At 49.1% G+C, this 14,413-nt stretch overlaps 1 long non-coding RNA gene across 1 annotated transcript in view; it reads left to right on the plus strand.

Annotated features, from left to right (window-relative positions):
* The window catches only part of LOC141977875 (uncharacterized), a 49,265-nt gene extending 44,583 nt beyond the window's left edge, over positions 1 to 4,682 (plus strand). The window contains exon 3 of the long non-coding RNA XR_012636299.1: positions 4,630 to 4,682. This is a non-coding gene — a long non-coding RNA (uncharacterized LOC141977875). The remainder of the gene's footprint in view (positions 1 to 4,629) is intronic.
* Positions 4,683 to 14,413: the final 9,731 nt, after the last annotated feature.

Below are 14,413 nucleotides of genomic sequence, written 5' to 3' on the forward strand. Positions count from 1 at the left end.
TATTGATGCTTTTGGTATTGTGAACATGGTGCCTAGATACCAGGGGGATGGGTTCAGTAAAAGTGATTGGAGAGACTGGTGGCTAGCTAGACAGACAGAGATAGATTTAAAACAGGCTGTCCCCTATTGGTAAAGGTGCCATACAAAAGGCTTTCAGCCTTCGCAGTTTGTAACAGTCCATTCAACAATCAATACAAATAAACTTACATTTCTAAAGCACCTTTCACCCCAAAGTATTTTACCAATTTTGCAAACACATGAAGCCCTGCCCTCGTCCCTAAGACGCAGCCACTTCTGGGGTGAAACGCAGTGGCTGCGCAACACTGGGAAGCAGTTTGGGCCAGGAAACGACAACGAACGTCATGCCTGCAGAGGGAACTTCGTGGGAAGCCCATCTCTACTTCTCTTTTTGAGTAGATTTGCATCCTGCTGGGCGCTCATTTGTGGGGGGGCAATGCTGGGGAAAGATTGTGGCTGGGGGGAGGGGAAGAAATCAGCCTGTGTGTGCGAGTGAGAGAGAGACAATAGGCTGCTTATAGATCAGTACTCGGCCTGACAAGCCTCTGCTACCCTTACTGCGGATTCCGTTATCCCATCTGGGAAGGCTTAATATAAAAAGCCAATCATCCCAGCGAAGGTGGCAGAGTTGCCTCTCATTCAAAGCGAGCCAGCCTTCTTGGCCTCTCTGTAAGGGAGGGAGCAGGTGATTTCACTGGAAGGGGCCAGCTGAGATGGAATCCTAATGGGACGACACCACAGCGCAATAGACAGCGAAGACACCCATCCCTTCCCTAGCCCCATCTGCCCAAGGCTCTCACACTGCCTTGCACACGTGAGCAGATTGGACCTCACAACAGCCCCGGGACCTGTTATACAGAGTCTGGAGTGAGGCACAAAGAGGTTAAAGCCCAGATCCTGGAAGGTGTTGATTTCAGACGGATCCAGGCGTCTCGGTGCCTTTGAGGATCTGGGCCTAAGTGACTTGACCAAAGGCTCCCAATGAATCAGTGGCACCACTAGGCCTAGAACTCCTGTGACCTGGCCTCTTCTACAGTAGAAGTAAATAGCTTCATCTTGTTGTTAATAGTTATATGACAGCACCTGGAGACCCTGAGTGGAGTTGGGGCCCCGCCATGCTAGGTGCTGTACATCTAAACAGCCCCTGCCCTGAAGTGCTAACAGTCTGAACAGATCAAAAGGGTTATTTATCCCCATTGTACAGGTGGGAAACGGAAGCACAGAGAAGAGAAGTGACTTGGCCAGGGTCACCCAGGGAGTCTGTGGCAGAGGCAGGAACAAACCAGGCCCTTGCCTGAGCCAGGCGTTTGCTGCAGTGCAAGGCGAACCGAGGGTGGAGTGCTAGAATGAGGGTATCATGGTGGTAGGATTTAGCTACAGCTGTGCTGATCCTGCATGTTTGTCCAAGGCCTGGTATATTTGGTAGAAACGGGGAGGGTAGTTTTTGAGCATCCCCTCACTTCCTGCAGGGCAGCAGGGCCAGAGGGTGGCACCTTACGTTCAGCAGGGCAACGGTGCTGACCTGGGAGAGTTACCCCAGCAACAGTGTAGGGTCATTGGCACTGGGGGGTGGGGGCTGAGACCTCTCCCGGACAAAGGAGGAGCACAGGGATGGGATTGGGAACCAGTGCAGTGCCAACAGCTTGCACAGGCATGAGGGGGTTAACGGGAGGACTGGTGTGCAGTGTGGCCATGACCAGGCGTAACTCAGGCCCCCCAAAATCATACGATTGGCTTACAAAGCATGAGATTTTTTAAAAATAGAATCAATATGGGGTTCTTGGTCGTTGTCCTTACAGGGCACTCGGGGCACATTTCCAAGCTTTTCTCCCCTATCGCCAGGCTAGGAATGTTTCTTTTTAAAAAAAAAAAAAAGCGGAGATTCTCACCTAGTCGTGCGATTCCAGGCTCTGGGGCTTTCGGCGACACCACAAGAGCTGGTGAGACAGGGCTGGACTTGTCTCTGGCTCCTCTGGGGGTCACTAGAAATCGCCAGGCAGAGCCCTGCCAAATGCGTAACCCGAGGAGGAAACGCAAACCAGCTCCTGCGTTTTGAGAGTTGCCGCAGCTACCCCCCCCCCCCCACCAGGGCACAGTCAGGCAGCCCCAGGCAGGTGAAAATGCAGCTCTGGTGATGCTGTGAGGGGGCTGCCTCCATATTGCATTCATTCCCCGCTGCGCTTGCCTGTAAGCTCAGCGCAGCCGGGCTGGCTGGCTCGTCCATCTGTGCATCGGCTCTAGAACCCCTCCAGCCATGGGCTCAAATCCCACTGGTGCTGATTCTGCCCTGGCCCAGGGAAATAAAGCCAGTTCCATGCAGTTTGCTCCGCGCTGCTTTTTCCAACAAGACCTTCAAACCCTACGCACGGCGTGGACGTCCATAGGCACTTTTAGGGCAAGAAGATCTGCCCTGGTGACTTCGCCCCAAATCTTCCCCCCCCTTCCCCGTGGCCCCCTTTGCATCGTGAGCTGCCTCTCGAGCACCTCCCCAGAAGCAGCTGCATTACGGCGGTGCTTGCGTGTATGTAATGAGTGAAGCCCAGTCGGGGATGAGCGGTGCTGCATTATGGTGACTTACGGGATGTGGAAACCGAGAGGGCAAGCGCCCAGCTCCAGGACAGGGAGTCAGAGCTGGGGTTAGAATCGAGCAGTTGTGAGTCCCAGCCCTCCTGCCCTGACCCGCTGGGGGATGCCGCTGTTGTGAATTAGGAAGCCTCTGAGATAAAAACTTCTGTCAGGGGTGATTGTGGGTGGCCGATGGCAAACTTGTGTCAGTTCCAGAATACCCTCCTGGGTGGGTGGGGGCAGCCAGGTAGGGGGCATGCGACTCTGGCAAGGTTGGACAGGGAGGGGCATTCTGAGGGTGCGTCAAATATACTGTCAGCATGCGGTGTGATGGCAGCTCCTGGAGACGTACCAGAGCAGTGACGCTGCAGCCGCATGCGCTGTGACTACCCAGCCGGGCTTGTACAGTTTGCAGAGCTGCGGCCTCCCCGCTTCGGTACCCGACTTGGCTCAGTTAAAGCTAGCTCCGGTAAGTCCAGCCACGCCGCACCTGCAGTATGGACTTAACCTCAGGTAGCCGGGAGCCTGCCCTGAGACTGAGCACGTGTTCTGAGGCCCAGAAGGAGGGGCATTATGAATGAGTCTGTTTGCTGAACCCTAGCACTGGAGAAGGGATGGGGGGAGGTTGAGGGACCCTGCTTTCCAGAACCCGGGGAGGAAGGGACGGGGCGAATGCCGCCCTCTGAATCCAGGCTGTAAATGTGTCACCCCCATCCGGGCTGTAAGTATAAACGAATCAAACTCATCCCAGCCCCATCCTGCTAAATCGATCCCTTTGCACCAAGAGTTGCCCCGACCCCCCTGGGGCGAAGTCAGCTGCCAGTGATAGAAAATCACTGACCTCCAGGAGCCAAAGATTAGATCAGCAGGGAAAAAGAAAGAAAGAAAGAAAGAAAGAAAGAAAGAAATGTTCCTGGGAGATAGAAGTAAGCCACCGGAATTTAACCCCTGCAGCTTCAAAGCACTTTGAACCATGCGGTGCCCCATTAAAGCCCACAGGAAACTTTGCACGAGCCGTTTTCTGCTGTGTGAGAACGACCAAGGTCAGGGTGTACCAGCCAAAGCGGCTGGTGTCTGGAAGCCCCCAGCAGCAGCAGCTCTGTGGATCCTGGTGCCTGGACTGGAGTCCAGCTGCAGAGCTTTGGGGGAGTTGTAAGCTTCCCTCCAGGCTCTCGCAGCTGGTTGAAGATGCGTTGGGAAAGCTGAGCGGGTGGGAGAGGAGACGGGTGCTGGCCTGTGAAATATCCACTGGAGTCGGTGTGGTACAGGGAGGGCTGCTGGGCCCACAATGGGGATTTACAACCAGCTGGTGAGGTAAGTCAGTAAAGAGAAGGCAGAGTTGGTTGGGGGGCAGCAATGGATTAGGGACCCTTTCAAAGCCAGAACAGTGCTTTGAATCCAGGGCAGGGACTGGCAGCTGATGGTTGCTTGGTGGCTGACCCAAAATGAATTTGAAGGGCCTCAGCATGGTTCCCAATGGGCAAGAGCCCACACCACACAAACCGCCAGCAGAGAGGCCCAGGACTGAATGGGCTACAGAGACTGGCCTTGGTCAGTGCTTAATATGTGCCACAGCTTGCCAAGGCTGAGCCCTGGCACCTCTAGGCTTGGCAGTTCAGAGCCCCAGCACCTCTAGACTTGGCAGTTCAGAGCCCCGGCACCTCTGGGCCTGGCAGTTCAGAGCCCCGGCACCTCTGGGCCTGGCAGTTCAGAGCCCCGGCACCTCTGGGCTTAGCAGTTCAGAGCCCCGGCACCTCTGGGCTTGGCAGTTCAGAGCCCCGGCACCTCTGGGCTTGGCAGTTCAGAGCCCCGGCACCTCTGGGCCTGGCAGTTCAGAGCCCTGGCACCTCTGGGCTTGCCACGTCAGTTATGAAAGTAAAAAATTGCTTGAGCCCTGGCACCTCTTTCATTACAAATTAAGCGCTGGCCCTGGTCACCCCTAGCAGAGCTCTCTCCCGCTCAGGGGTGAGGCACATCGGAAGGCAGTGTGTGTGCAGAGAGCCAGCATTTCTCTACCTAACCCCCTTCCCTGCCTTTTCATTTCAGTTCAAGGTAACGAAAAGGGGCGCTCACGTTCTTGAGGATTTCCAAGCTAACAAAGATCTTGCAGAGACCGTGTGACATTCACTTTGCAACCGGCGCTTCCGAGAAGAACGGCTCGTTATAGCCTGTCTCCGCGAGCCAGCACCCGAGTGGGATATAATATCTGAATAATTTACAAAGGCTCTTCATTAAACAGATTTATTTTTGGCAGCTTTGTTAGAATGTTCCTTTTAGGAGCAAAGAGGGAGATGCGCTGGCCTCCCTGCCATGTCTCTTCATCTGGGGCTGGACTGGGAACGGGACACGGCCCTGGGAGGTCACTGGGATAAATACAATGCAGGGCCACTTGGACAACACACTTTGATGGCTTGTGCAAAATGAACATTCCAAAGGGCATGTCTACACTGCGCTCGCAGGTTGTGACGGCCGCTCGTGTAAATGCACCCAGACTAGCTTTAATCTAGACTAAAGCTAGCTCGAGTCTGTCTACACATTCTGCAGTGGCACCTTGCAATTGCAGTGTAAACGCTCCCTAAAAGATCTGCTGTAGTTCTGACCCCAAGATGCAGGGATCATTTGTGTGACGCTCGTTGGCCTGTGCTAGGTAGGAGGCCGAAGTAGATGGTCATAATACTCCTTTCTGGCCTTCCAATCAGCAAGTTTGGTCATTCTCAGTCTAGTTCCTAATGGATAGGATTCCAGATCCCAAAACCACCATGTGTGGCGCTAATTGTGATTGGCATTGGCAGTAATTGTGTACGTATAGTGCCTAGCACAATGGGACCCTATTCCTCTATTGGGGCTTCTCAGCACTATCGTAAAATATAATAACAATCAATTAATAAATCCCTTGTTGGTTCTCCCAGAGGAGAGGCCAAGGATTATGGCAGGAAAGCCCTTAAGCATATGCTTAAAGCCCCCTGCCTGTTCCTGAATGAGAACCTGAATAAGCCACGGAGACCTGCTTTCCTGCAAATGGTCCACTGTATGTGAGGATCAAGGCTTGTTAGCTGGCAGATGTGCAAGAAATGCAGGCTGGCGTTGCCCATGGCACTGGTAAACAGAGAACTTCCCTCTCCAGAACTGCCCGCCCAGCCTTTAAAGCCAATATTATAATTCACCCTTCCTTAAATACATGCACCTTGGCCTGCTTGTAACCCAGCTAATTAAAGGGTCATCCAGCTCAAGGCAGTTGTGTCCTCCTGAATTTAGCCTTGCCAAGATTACACCATAAAGTATTGCATTTCCTGGCGAAAGCAAGAAAAGCCCCCACCCCTACAGATAATATTTTGTAACAAACATAAAAGCCAGCCAAGTAATGCTTCATTTCCCATTTGAACCGAGCCACAGAAAGCTGCTGCAAATAAATAGCTTGAAACCTAGAGTGAGGGAATGAAACCAGTGGGCTCAGGTTATACTGGAGTCAAAGACACAACATTACTTTGATCAGTCAAGGTTAAAGAGCCAACTTAAACCCGCAACAGCCGGGAAATCCAGTCAAGGTTACAACTCTCTCCTTAACCCATGCTTGTCTGTAGGGGCTGCATCTCATAAGCTATTGAAGAGTCAGGCTTGGTAGTCACAGAGGGCAGTTTTCACCTTTACTCTCTGCATGTCCTAGGTCAGATCCACCTCAGCTGGTACAAAGTGGCGTAGTTGTCCTGAAGTCAATGGGAATCTTTGCAGTGACTTCGGGGGGGTGGGGGGGGGGGTTGGAATAGTTCCTTAGCATTATCTTTTTTTGTGATTTCATCTTTTTACTGTTATTTTTAATGTAGTATGTAAACCAAAAGTGAAATCTTGGTCACGTTGAAGCTGATGGCAAAACTCCCATTGATTTCAATGAGGCCAGGATATCAGCCCAGATGTTAACCACATTTATCTGCTTGTTTTAGGTTTTTACTTAGCAACAATTACTGTCCTGCCTAAGCACCCTATCTCGTGCAGGCAAGACACCATTAACAGTTAAACAATTAAAACAGACACAAAAAAGCCACTTACAAGTGAACAAGAATACACGGGAAAAGGGATGAAATAAAGAAAATCAAAAGAATAAAGGGTTCTAGATAGCTTGATAAGATAGATATTCATCTCAGAGTATACCAAAGCATTTCACAGCTAATCCTCACATAGGTTCACTGAAATGCAGCCACCCTTGGGGTAGAGAGTTCAACCAATAAAAAACATAACCAGGGATACAGAGGGCTACACACAGCTCTTTTAGAAAGTGATGGAGGAGCTTCTGCATAAAACAACCATAGTTCTTAAGGTTTCATTTCAAAGACACTTCTCCACACACACACAATGTCCCACGTGGAAAGAAAAATCTAGACAGCAGCCTCCCTGCACGCACACCTAGTACCTCTCCCACCCCCAGAATAATGATGCCAGTAAGCAGGGATGGAAGGAGCTCCCCTATGGAAGGAGGAACAAAATGGGGCCCCAGTTTGGTGCAGTCGAATGGCTTTTCTCTGTGCATAACAGTAGATGGCGCTGATGCAAATAGTAACATATCCAGAGTATTGACCAATGTGTGATCCCCACCAGTGATGATGGTATGAAAAAGTCTTTCACAGGTATAAAAAAATGCGGGCAGAGCCTGTTCCAAGCTGTACCCGTGTGGCCTTGAGCAAGTCACTTAGCCTCTCTTTGCCTCAGTTCCCCCATCTACAATGGGGATATTCGCAAAAAGAAAAGGAGGACTTGTGGCACCTTAGAGACTAACCAATTTATTTGAGCATAAGCTTTCGTGAGCTACAGCTCACTTCATCGGATGCATACTGTGGAGAGTACAGAAGATCTTTTTATACACACAAACCATGAAAAAATGGGTGTTTACCACTACAAAAGGTTTTCTCTCCCCCCACCCCACTCTCCTGCTGGTAATAGCTTATCTAAAGCGATCACTCTCCTTACAATGTGTATGATAATCAAGTTGGGCCATTTCCAGCACAAATCCAGGTTTGTGCTGGATTTGAGAAAAGTGACCAGTCCCTTTGAGGGGAAATGGGGCCTGACCTTCCTGTGCCATAATTAGCTGCCTCCCAGCCTGAGGCGGCTGGGACTAATCAGGTCAGGTGATAGCCTGATGATCACCTGGCCTCATAAAAAGGACTGAGCGAAGGAGAGAAGCTGGAATTCAGCTACAGGGAGTGGGCTGGGCTTGGCTTGGCTTGGCTTGGCTGGGCTGGGCTGGGCTGGGCTGGGCTGGGCTGGGCTGGGCTGCTATGGAAGGCTCTGAAGTCGCTCCTGCAGGAAGCAGGACCTCATAGACTACAAGGGGGATGCCAGGAAAACCAGCGTGGGAGTTGATACTCTGGAATAAAGCAGGGCAAGACTTAAAGGTGCCTCATACAGTGCTGAGAGCTGAGCCCAGACGGTGGGTGAAAGAGTAGCCCAAGAGGGGTGGAAGAAGCTTCCGTTTGGACTCATTACTCTGGAAGAAGGGGTTAACAGTGTTTAATGACTTGGGCTGAGTCACCTCACTGACCTGTGTGGGGAAGGGAGGGGACCCGCCTCAGAGAAGGAAACTGAGGCAGGGTGTGCCTGCAGCTCCATGGCTGACGGAAAGGAGGTGATGGGGAGGGTCGTGCCCTCCGACAGAGCCCTTCTGAAAGTGAAAAAAGGAGTGGCTTACACTGAATTAAATCCACATAGAGGCTTTGCTGCCCCTGGAAGAGGATCACTGCTAGGGCTTGTGCGGCTGGTCATGCTCTACCTGTGCTACAGATTATAATAATTAAAAAAACAACAAAAACAAAAAGCAAAGCAAAGAGGACATTAAGCTCAAGAGCTGTCAGTCTGGTGCTTTTCACCACCCTAAATCCACAGGAAAAAATTAAATAAAAAATCAGGTCCACTTTATTTAAAAAATTCACGGCCTGACTTATTAGTAAGTATGAATAATTAAGGCTCAGATTTAGTCATGGGTATTTTTAGTAACAGTCATGGACAGGTCGCGGGCAGTAAACAAAAATTCACGGCTCGTGACTTGTCCATGCACTATATACCCCTGACTAAATCTTCGGTGCTCTGCAGGGGGGGCCCGGGGGCACCGCTGGTGCTCTGGGGCAGGGGGCGGCCCGGGACTGCTGCTGGTACTGGGCAGGGAGAGGCCAGTGCACAGCCCAAGACAGCTGCTGTTGCTGGGGAGCGTGGGTGGGGACACGGTGGCCCGAGGCTGCCCCAGCAGCGGCCGGTGTGGCTGGCCTGGCGGCTGCCTGAGCTACTTAGGCAGCCCCCGGGCCAGTGTCACCGGCAGCTGCAGAAGTCACGGCGGTCCCGGAAAGTCATGGGACTTGCAGCCTTCTTAATTATGATTTAACATTGATATTGTAGTACCTAGAGGCCAAGCAGGTTGGGTCCCCCATTGCACTAGGTGACAGATTGTGCCCCAAAGAGGTTCACCTCCTCAATCCAATACAGTGCTAGAAGCCCCCGCTAAACTGTCCCTTGCTACTTGTACAAGTGGTCTGTTGGTTAAGTGGTAAGGACGGAAAGGTAGCTCTCCTGCATTCAAGGCCTAGCTCTGCTCCTGATTCATTTTAGGCAACATATGGATTTTAAGGCCAGATGGGACCATTAGATCATCTAGTCTGACCTGTATAACTCAGGCCTTAGAATTTCATCCAGTTACTCCTGTGTCGAGCCTGAGTTGGTTGTGAAGGCTAGGACTATAACAGGGTTTAAAAGGGAACTGGACAGTTTCATGGAGGTTAAGTCCATGAATGGCTATTAGCCAGGATGGGTAAAGAATGGTGTCGCTAGCCTCTGTTTGCCAGAGGGTGGAGATGGCTGGCAGGAGAGAGTTCACTTGATCATTACCTGTTAGGTTCATTCCCTCTGGGGCACCTGGCACTGGCCACTGTTGGCAGACAGGATACTGGGCTGGATGGACCTTTGGTCTGACCCAGTATGGCCATTCTTATGAGCCCAAACTCTGTGTGCCTCAGTTTCTCCATCTGTGAAATGGGGATAATGATACCACACACTGGGGCGGCGGGGGGGATTGGGAGGCTTTGGGGGTTTGGAAAGAACTTTGTAATCCTTGGATGAAAGGTGCTACAGAGATGCAAAGACTCACAGTACTATTAATAATCCTTGACATGAAGCTGTCATACTGTTCATTAATATGGATAGGCCTAAGGGAATAGAAGCTACAGCACAACACACAGGAGCTGTCACAATAACTCAGGCATTTACATTGTTCTCTTTAAAAATAAATACCACAACTGCCTGGTCCATGTTGCTGGAGCCATGACGTCTAGCATTCTATTTTTAATCGGAAAATGCATTGATTTGCAAGACACATGCATAAAACAGTGCATGAAATTGACAGAAATTTCTCCCCCCCCCCATACACACTTTGTATCTTATATATTATTATTATTCATGTGCATTCCTGTATCAAGGAAGGATGCAAAGGACCCAATCCTGCAGGCACTTATGCACATGCTTAACTTTATACACATTCGTAGTTCCCATTGGGTGTAATCTTGGTTCCAATAAGGTAAATGGCAAAACTCTCATTGACTTCAAAGGGACCAGAATTTCATGCACTGAATTCAGTGGGACCACTGACATGCACAAAGTTAAGCACACCTGTAACTGTTTGCAGCATTGGAGACAAAATTTACATATAGATCAGAATTTCCCTATTGTTTTGTATCTGGAGGTTTTGGTCCAGTCAGACTGTGGCCAGCTGCAAAGTTTGGCTGAGGAAGCCAAAGCAGGAGAAAGAACAGGAGTACTTGTGGCACCTTAGAGACTAACAAATATATTAGAGCATAAGCTGTAGCTCACGAAAGTTTATGCTCTAATAAATTTGTTAGTCTTTAAGGTGCCACAAGTACTCCTTTTCCTTTTACGGATACAGACTAACACGGTTGCTACTCTGAAACCTGTCAAAGTAGGAGAGTGTTCACTCTGGCCCCCACCCACCCATCTATTTAATAATAAATCCATAGCAATGCGGGTGTCATGGTTGTCACTACGCAGCATATCAGGGGCACTCACAAAGACAGATCAATGATAGGGAAAGGATTCAAATCCTCCTGCCCTAAAAGCTCAGGCTGGCTAGAGTTAAAGGAGAATCTCCATTTAGTTGCTTGCAGTATAGGAGCAGTGACACACAGATGGCAAATGTAACTTTGTCTCAGAGGGCAGTATGTACATATATATATATATATATATACACACACACAAGAATATATTCCAAGTTGACACTTGAGCTGTGTGAAACGTGGCCATTTCTATTCACGATCTTCGATTCATAGGGTCTGGTTCTCATTCACACTAAGGCCCCTTGTCATATTGCCAGAGCAGCAAATTACATTTTCACTCACTTTACATGTAAAAGGGCATTAATGTAAATGAGACTCACACAAGCCTCACCCAGCAATTCCTGCATCTAGCCCAGCAGCTTGTGGTTGAAGTTGAGCGTATCTTTTAGGAGACGTCCAGCTTTGATTATAGACCCAAAGCATTGTGTGGTGCATTGCATTCTTCTAACAGTGGGATGTATGGATTTTTTGAAATTGCAAGGACTTCTTACAATTGTGTTCTTTGCTGATTGCATTGACTTTACTGCTGACCCATTGGACTCTACATGATGACGGCTTGACCTGTGGTCCTTAAACTGATATATCAAAGAGAATTGCCAAAATGAGCCACTAGCGAACTGTAAGCTAGTTTGGTATCTGTGTATCTGGAACCCCACAATGTGCAAACTCTGTGACCTGGAGACTAGAGCACTGGCCTGGAACTCAGAAGATGGGGCTTCTATTTCTGGTTCTGCTGCTGGGTGACCCTGGGCAAGTCACCTCACCTTGCCATGCCTCAGTTTCCCCATCTGTAAAACAAGGGCTAGTGATATAACCTCCTTTGTCAAGCACTTTGAGATCTACTTGTGAAAAGTGCTATATAAAAACTAGGCTTATTATTACTTGATGTGATGTGCAACAGCTCAGTTAAAAGAAAAATAACTGAGTGGTTACACAGGACTTCTGCAGCTGTTCTCATGGGGTAGCTCTCATGTTTGATGGCCTTATTCAAATTTATGCAAATCCTTAACTTGCTTGGTTTGACTGTGGTGACCATACGAGTAACCTAAGCAGCTGGAATGTGTGTTCACTCAGTTGCATCTAATTTTATTGCCTGGCCAAGTTCAGTTTTTACTTTATTGCTCAGTGGCAGTGCTAACTGGACTTTATATAGAACATGTCCTGAAGAAGAGCTCTGTGTAAGCTCAGAAGCTTGGCTCTCTCTCTCATCTACAGAAACTGGTCCACTAAAAGATATTACCTCCCCCACATTGTCTCTTTACATAGAACAGGTATTTGGGGCAGTAAATCAATATGATGCATTGAAGCATCGAAGCCTCTCAAATACCTTGCCAGACACCCCCAGAATCTCTCTTGCATCTTGTTCGGGTTAGGCACCCATTTAAATATATGCATTTGCAAACTGCTCTTCAGTGCAAACACATTGAGTCCTTCTCAGTCCAATGTTTCAAACTGTACGGAATGGAATCCGTCCTTATGCTGATATACCGGGATAGCTTAAACCTGGGGGCTCATTATGTGTTTGCTTTATTTTAACATTGGGTGGTCACTAATATTTTTGTTTCTGCCAAGTGCAATTAAGTGGCACTCAACTCCCGCATCTACTCTGGAATTCATTCACTTTTTGTTCATTTATTTCCAGCATCACGAACCAACCTGTTGTATCAGCTTGCTTGGTAAGGGATCCATCAAAGCTCATCGTCAGCGCTGTCTGTCCATGAATGTATTTTGTTTTTATATGTCTTTTCGGGTTGTGCTGAAAGCAACACCCTGTGCAAAACGGTTGCCTTTCTTGTGTGTCTGAGACTGCATTCCTCGGGCTGCACACCTTCCTGTCATCTTGTGATCGCTTCCACATTCACTGCAAACAATAAATCTCTGCTGTTTACTTACCTTTGTATTCTGTCTGTACGCATTTTTGATTCGCTGCACTTCAGGTCTTTCACTGCTTTTTAACATGGTGAGAAAAGAGTTTTCACCAGCCTTGAAAATATCCAGCCCTTTGCAAAGTCAAATCCAATTCTCATAACAACCTTGCTTTGACCTATGTATCTCGCAGTTATGTCATTTTGTCTCTAATTAGTAGACAGTATATCTATTAACTGTTCCAATTCACATGGCTTAGCTTTAATACACAGGCCTGTAACATAATGATCCACGGTCTCATCTGGCACCAGAGGAAAATGTACTTTTCCCAACTGATCTTCTTGCATGGATCCCAGTGTTCCAAGAATTTTCGAATGGCTGCGTGTTGCCATTTGCCGTTCCCTTTGTGCTACCACACGCTTGTACCATAGCTCGCCAATATTCAGGGCCTGGCCCAGGTACAATCGTGGGGAACTCCACCCTCTCAGATTTCTCCGCCATGCCACTTGCTTCCAGGACAATTTGGAAGTGCTGCAAACGGTATCCCTGCTCCAGATCTCTCCCTGGTTCCCTTCTAATCTGCAGGATGCGGGTAGCTTCATTTGAGGCAAAGATTCCCTTAGTCACCATGTAATAAAGACAGGTTTCAGAGTAGCAGCCCTGTTAGTCTGTATCCGCAAAAAGAACAGGAGGACTTGTGGCACCTTAGAGACTAACAAATGTATTAGAGCATAAGCTTTCGTGAGGTAAATCCCATGAAGTGAGCAGTAGCTCACGAAAGCTTATGCTCTAATAAATTTGTTAGTCTCTAAGGTGCCACAAGTCCTCCTGTTCTTTTTATGTAATAAAGATGTGACACAGGGGAGTTGTGGGGCAGGGTTACAAAAGGTTATATCCCCCTCACCTGGCAGGCGTAGCATCCACTCGCTCCCATGGCTACTGTTACAGCCCATTGGGAATTCCAGGTCTGAAAATTCCTAGCTTTAGACTCCATGTCAGATTTTAGCTCTGGAGTTACTCATAGCCAGGACATAAACCCAGGCCCCTGCAGACACGTTGCAATAGCTCAGCTGTTAACGGTTCTTCCGTCCATAGGCCAAGTCCCGCAGCAGCGTGGGCGCATACCCAATGCTGACGCGGCAGTTCAGCGAGTACCGCACTGCTAGAAGTGCCACCCGGTCGCGGGCATGACATCAAATGGTGGCCCCTGCTGCCTGCATATAGGTGGAAATGAAAGATCCCGGGGCACTTCCTGACTCGTAGACTTTAAGGTCAGAAGGGACCATCATGATAGTCTAGTCTGACCTCCTGCACAACGCAGGCCACAGAATCTCACCCACCCACTCCTGTAATAAACCCCTAACCTATGTCTGAGCTACTGAAGTCCTCAAGTCATGGTTTAAAGACTTCAAGGTGCAGAGAATCCTCCAGCAAGTGACCCGTGCCCCATGCTGCAGAGGAAGGCGAAAAACCCCCAGGGCCTCTTCCAATCTGCCGTGGAGGAAAATTCCTTCCCGACCCCAAATATGGTGATCAGCTAAACCTTGAGCATGTGGGCAAGACTCACCAGCCAGACACCCAAGAAAGGATAACTGACTCCATAACAGAGATTGTAATAGCCAAGGGGCTGAGATGGTCATGTCTAAGGCCTGCTGCATGGCTAGGTTTAATTGGCTGGGTTCAGTCTGAAGAAACCCAATTCGATGAACTGCATGGAAACGGTCAGTGCCTTTGGGGACTCTCAGGTAACTTCTCCAGCTCCCAGATTGCAGGGCAGGGAAGGAGACATTTTAAAGGGGAGTTGCATTCAGCACAGCACAGGAGGAGAGACCCGGCCTGGGAAGAAAACACAGTCTAGT

This window comes from Natator depressus, chromosome 25 (genome assembly GCF_965152275.1).
Source record: "Natator depressus isolate rNatDep1 chromosome 25, rNatDep2.hap1, whole genome shotgun sequence".
In the NCBI taxonomy this organism is placed as follows: domain Eukaryota; kingdom Metazoa; phylum Chordata; order Testudines; family Cheloniidae; genus Natator; species Natator depressus.